A 6620-nucleotide genomic window follows, 5' to 3' on the forward strand; every position below is an offset into this window, starting at 1 on the left:
CAGTATGTAGTACAGTTATTTACTGTATATATTATTACCATTACTGTGAAAGTAATGTAATTTACCAGTATGTAGTACAGTTATTTACTGTATATATTATTACCATTACTGTGAAAGTAATTTCATTTACTGTAAATTTACATACAGTAAAGTATTGTAAAATTTACTTTGACTGTGATTTTACCATAACATGCTTTGTGGATCTGCTCAATGAAAAAAAAAAGAAAACAAGGACTATTAACGTAAACTTTTTATTTAACAATTAGTTAAAGTGCAACATTTGGATGAAAGTACAATATCAAAAAGAGAACCATTTTCACAGATTAATAAGTTTTTCTTTTTTTCACAAGCATCTTTAATCCTGTCACCCACCAAGAGAGGTAGCAATCTAAGAAAGCACCAGTTTTGAACCGCATGCCCACTTAGTCTCTCACTGTCAGGAGAGAGGTCTGCCGGTTTGTCATTGCCATCATATCCTTGATATTTGAATTGGTTCTTACACCGATTTAGTTGCAGGTAATCAAAATGCTTCTCCTTAACTAAATGACCAATGAACAAAGCAAGGTCATAAGTCACAACGCCCTCAAACAAGTCATGGCCTAAGCATGGTGGGAGGCCAGGCTGGCAAACATGTTCATCAGAAACATCTGAACATGACTGACTAGGCTCAGGTTGACCCAAATGCTCTGTGGGAACTAAAACTGAATTATCTAGATCCTCTACACGTCTATCCTTATGTTTCCTGGAAACATGTGAGTCTAAACTGGATGCAACTGTAAAGGTGCAGTCACAACCTCTGAATGGGCATTTGGTTTCCAATCCTTCTTTTAAATGTGACCTCAAATGCTTCATAAGGGATGTTACAGTATCACACTTAAATGAACAAGACTGAGCCACACACTTTAAGGCTGTGTCAAATGGCTTGCAACACTGCAGAGAAGATCCCAGTCTGTTGTGGTCTCTATACATATGCATTTGCAAAACAGTGACTTTGCGGTACTTCCGTGTACAGTCAGGCACACCACATTGATATTGATAGTTGGGAGTGTTACTGTGCAGCTTTGTGTGCTGAATAAACTGAACAACAGTCTCAGACACATCCTCACACATACTAAATTTGCAGTGAAACATTGTTCAACAAATGGATGAGGAAAAACATGAAATAAACTGGCAGAAATAAACAGGTAGGGCTGTCACAATTACCAAATCAAAAATGGTTTAGAGTTCAGTGTATTTTGGTGGGAGAAACAAAGTTGTGGTTTCTCTGCAGCTCTGTCAGTAGGCACAGAGGTGCCGAGGCTCAGCACTGTCTACACATGGAGGAGACATACGTGGTCACTGTTGAGATGCTGGAATTGAGGACGAAGGGAGCGGTGTCGCCGGTGTCAATTCGCCAGTGGAGTCCTCCTAGCAAGCCGTCGGTATGCCAGTGTGCCTACAGTGACAAAGAAGACCATTAGTGAGCATGCCCAAGAGAGCTCAAGCTGACACCAAACTTTCTCCAGGATCTCTAAAACTAGAACCTCAGTCAATTTGTCAATCACATTATTCTCTCCGCCAGGAGAGTTTTGTTTTCACTTTCTAAATATGACACACCGATTGGTCAAGTCTCACGTGACACGTGACAATACGGTGAAATACTGTGATCTGATTGGCTAGTGACGCATAGCGGCCTATAAATACATGGCGTCACTTTGACAGTGTCTGCGCCACTGTCAAAGTGAGGTAAGACAGGAACCATCACGAAATGGCTGAGAAATGGTGGATACTGTAACAATTAGATAGGATACATAATTGGACAGATAGGACAGATAGGACACTTATATAGACAGGAGGGATATGACACTTACACAGACAGGACGGATAGGACACTTATACAGACAGGAGGGATATGACACTTACACAGACAGGAGGGATAGGACACTTATACAGACAGGACGGATAGGACACTTATACAGACAGGACGGATAGAACACTTACACAGACAGGACGGATAGGACACTTACATAGACAGGACGGATAGGACACTTATACAGACAGGAGGGATAGGACACTTACACAGACAGGACGGAAGAGGACACTTACACAGACAGGACGGATAGGACACTTACATAGACAGGACGGATAGCGGCTAGGTAAGACAGGAACCATCACGAAATGGCTGAGAAATGGTGGATACTGTAACAATTAGATAGGATACATAATTGGACAGATAGGACAGATAGGACACTTATATAGACAGGAGGGATATGACACTTACACAGACAGGACGGATAGGACACTTATACAGACAGGACGGATAGGACACTTATACAGACAGGACGGATAGAACACTTACACAGATACAAGGGATAGGACACTTACATAGACAGGACGGATAGGACACTTATACAGACAGGAGGAAGAGGACACTTACACAGACAGGACGGATAGGACACTTACAAATACATGGCGTCACTTTGAAAGAGTCTGTGCCTCTTTCAAAGTGAGGTAAGACAGGAACCATCACGAAATGGCTGAGAAATGGTGGATACTGTAACAATTAGATAGGAATACATAATTGGACAGATAGGACAGATATGACACTTACATAGACAGGACGGATGGGACACTTATACAGACAGGACGGATAGGACACTTATACAGACAGGACGGATAGGACACTTATACAGACAGGACGGATAGGACACTTATACAGACAGGACGGATAGGACACTTACACAGACAGGACGGATAGGACACTTACATAGACAGGACGGATAGGACACTTACATAGACAGGACGGATAGGACACTTATACAGACAGGAGGGATAGGACACTTACACAGACAGGACGGATAGGACACTTACATAGACAGGACGGATAGGACACTTACATAGACAGGATGGATAGGACACTTACATAGACAGGACGGATAGGACACTTACACAGACAGGACGGATAGGACACTTACATAGACAGGACGGATAGGACACTTACATAGACAGGACGGATAGGACACTTATACAGACATTGTGTCATGTTAAATGACACAGACAGGACGGATAGGACACTTATACAGACAGGACGGATAGGACAGTTATACAGACGGATAGGACACTTGTGTCATGTTACTATGACACAGTAACATGTTCTATTTGTTGTTAGAATTAGAACATAAGAAGTAGAACATTCCCAGAAGTAGAACATTCCCAACATTCCCAACACAAGTCTGCTGGCGGAGAGTTGTGCTCCGAGGAGCACTTTTTCTAGTATCTACTTTGTATTATTCTATGCCAAAGTGTATTTAGCCCATTATGTGTTATTGCCAGACCCAAAGGGTATGGCTTACATGAGGCTCTGTACCTGTTTCGTCCATACATGGGCATGCCCCCTTTGTCCTTAGGTCCCAGCCAGAAAAGTCTGTCCCCCTTTCGTCCATACATGGGCATAGAATGGACCTCTGAAAAGGGACAAAACCGGCTTAGCCCTGACGTAGTGCTCTGATCTTATAAAGTCAGAGCACTACTCTATAAGATCTTTCGTCCATATATGGGCCTTCTACATATATGGGGATGTCGGAATTGAAGACCTAAATCCTCTTTTCCTCTGCACACACTCTGCACACACGTCAAGCCTAAAATGATTTATGCTTTTCAGTTATAAAATGGTTTGTAGGTGTGTTACATACTAGGACTTCATTCTGGGTTTGGCAGAACCAGGTCTCCTGGTCTTGTTTACTTACAATGAATGATATTTTTGGTGACCCAAGCAAATCTCCTCCGGTGTCAACTATTGGCAGCGGTTGGAGTCCTCCGAGCAAGCCGTGGGTATGCCAGTGTGCCTACGGTGACAAAGAAGACCGTTAGTGAGCATGAACCTCAGTGGCCTCAGTTACATGCACAAAATGTATTCAGAATGAAGGAATTCATTATGAACAGATATTCATACCCAACTGTTTACATGGAACCTGAATACAAGTATTCATAGTCCTCAATTGTTTACATGACCGAAGCATTCATTCGGAATATAACTTTGGACTATGAGATGGCCAACCCATAACCTGTTATCCCTTAAGAAATGAATAACCGACAAACACTAACAGCTATTATCTGATAAAAGAAAATAAAAATATATTTTGAAGCGCAGTCCCTGCAACCACACGCGACCTCCACCAAAAACAACCCAGAACTAAAAAACACAGCATCATACACCCATACATTGCAATTGGCAATGGCACTGTAATTCGCCGATGGGTTTGTAAATAGTGCATTTTATTATGCGGGGACAAAACTGGTGCATTTGTATTTTTCTAAATGGGTAAAATAGCGCATTTCTGCACGCATAAAATGTCTCGAAATGGCCATACCTGCTTGGACATGGGCATAAAGCACTATAGTCGACTAAGGGCAGACGTGTAAAATAATACATGTATTCCAAACTCCCAGTAGCATTCGGAATAAAGTGTTATGGTGATCTATACCGATTCAAACGGTATATACCACCCCTCAGACCGGAATGAAGATTTATTCGGGATTGGGATATTCTATTCCAATTGAGGCGTTTACATTTTTACTCTGATAACTGATGACAGATGAATTTCTGCATGTAAATGGGGTTATGGGGCCAGTCAATTTTTCAATCACATTATATCTACTTTGTATTATTCTATGCCAAAGTTTATTTAGCCCAATATTTTCAATAAGTAAATATACTTACAATGAATGATATGTTTGGCGACCCAAGCAAATCTCCTCCGGGTAAGCCGTGGGTATGCCTACAGTGACAGAGAAAACACTTGTGTGCACACACACACACACACACACACACACACACACACACACACACACACACACACACACACACACACACACACACACACACACACACACACACACACACACACACACACACACACACACACACACACACACACACACACACTTTGTTATACAATTTTGATGTGGTACCATAGTACAGGGTTGAACAGGTTGATCAAAAAATATAAAACTCTACATTCTCTAATAATGCAAACTCTCCATCATTTAGCTGGGGACCACCTGGAACCCCCTCAATGGTCTAAACTATTCATGAATAATTATTATCTACATCAGCACTTTCCCACTAGAGACACTATATCCTAAAAAAACAAACAAACAAAGAATAGCTGATTTACAAGCTTAAAAAAAGGCATCTTACAAGATCAAAAGCTTTTAAATCTACAATTTCCACTAGTCAAATGTTGTGAAAGTATGAAAAGTATTTGTTTTGCCATTAGCATATGCAAACAATATAAAGAGTGCACACATTATAGAGACTATTTAACATGATGAATACATGTGTCCCTTGACACCAAATCTTTGAAAACCACTAGTTTAGTTTAGCCCTCCAACACAAACATATTCATTTTTAGTATCAGATGGCCTATTGCAAATACATCAGCTGGTACTGTAATACAGTGGTTCTCAACCATTTCAGGCCTCGACCCCCAAAAATAATGATATTTGAAGTGGGGACCCCCCAATATAATGATATTTGAACTGGGGACCCCTCACCCAGACAAGCACTTGGAATTGTATGAGTTGAAGCATTACATTTAGTCTAACATGGTTCCAGATAAATATTGTGAAAAAAATAGCTGATCTACAAGCTCACAATGAAAGCTTGTAGATCTGCTAAGCTTGCAGATCCCCCATTTTTCACTGTCATCTGCGGACCCCCCGAAAATAATGTGGCGACCCCCTAGGGGTCCCGACCCACAGGTTGAGAACCACTGCAGTAATACTTGGTTTGTGGTCATTTAGAAAACAGTGTCAACATCTTACACTAATATTGCATTAAAAACAAAAGAGGGAAAAGCTGCATTGCAGGGTGAAATGAGCTGAAATAACATTGCACAATTGTAAATTTAGATCAACATCAAGGTGAGCTCATTATTAATCTTAACTACATAAAATACCAGCGTCAACGAACGTCTAACTTTAATAAAATAAACAGGACCAATGCAGCCCCCTGGACTAAAGCTCTGAAACATGACCGTCATATCATGACAGTCACTCATGGATAAACTTCAACCTGGTGTTTGCATTTTCTCCATTTATCTCTTGTATATATAAACGTTCAGATTTCAAATATAAAGTGCTTTACCTATGGCCACGGATGTTACAATTATGTTCGGGCCCTCAGAAGTACCCGTATCTTCCGCATTGTTCAATAAAAGGCTTTTTAATCCGATCGGTGGACATTTTCTCTGTATTTTCGCCATGCTTTCAAGTAAGCGACCCTATCGGTTGGGAGGTGTATTGCACTCCTCTGATACATTATAACTCTATGAGCAAATGGCCACCGATCGGATTAAAATGATTTTTATTGAACAATACGGAACATACGGGTAATTTTGAGGACCCATACATAACTGTAACATCCGTGGCCATGGGGTTAGCAATTTATATTTGAAATCTTAACGTTTATGTAGATGTGCGGCCCGTACATCTATATAAACGTTAAGATTTCAATGGAGAACGTGCAAACACCAGGTTGAGTTCAAGCTAGCCGACTAACATGACAAAAGCCCCACCGACGTGTGCCTATGCACGGCAGCAATCTCACACACACACCGGCTTGGTGCGTCGTAACGTTA

General features: G+C 41.1%; 1 long non-coding RNA gene across 2 annotated transcripts; it reads right to left on the reverse strand.

Moving 5' to 3' along the window:
* Positions 1-237: 237 nt before the first annotated feature.
* Positions 238-4787, reverse strand: LOC311043088. Of its 2 annotated transcripts, XR_014600579.1 has the most exons (4): positions 4700-4787; positions 3726-3824; positions 3347-3443; positions 238-1435 (listed from the first exon to the last, which is right to left on the reverse strand). It is a non-coding gene; the product is annotated as an uncharacterized lncRNA (long non-coding RNA). The 2 variants fall into 2 exon arrangements; XR_014600578.1 differs by lacking the exon at positions 3347-3443.
* Between the last annotated feature and the right edge of the window lie 1833 nt (positions 4788-6620).

The sequence above is a fragment of the Gymnoscopelus microlampas genome, assembly GCF_963454915.1.
Source record: "Gymnoscopelus microlampas genome assembly, chromosome: 4".
Lineage (NCBI taxonomy): Eukaryota > Metazoa > Chordata > Actinopteri > Myctophiformes > Myctophidae > Gymnoscopelus > Gymnoscopelus microlampas.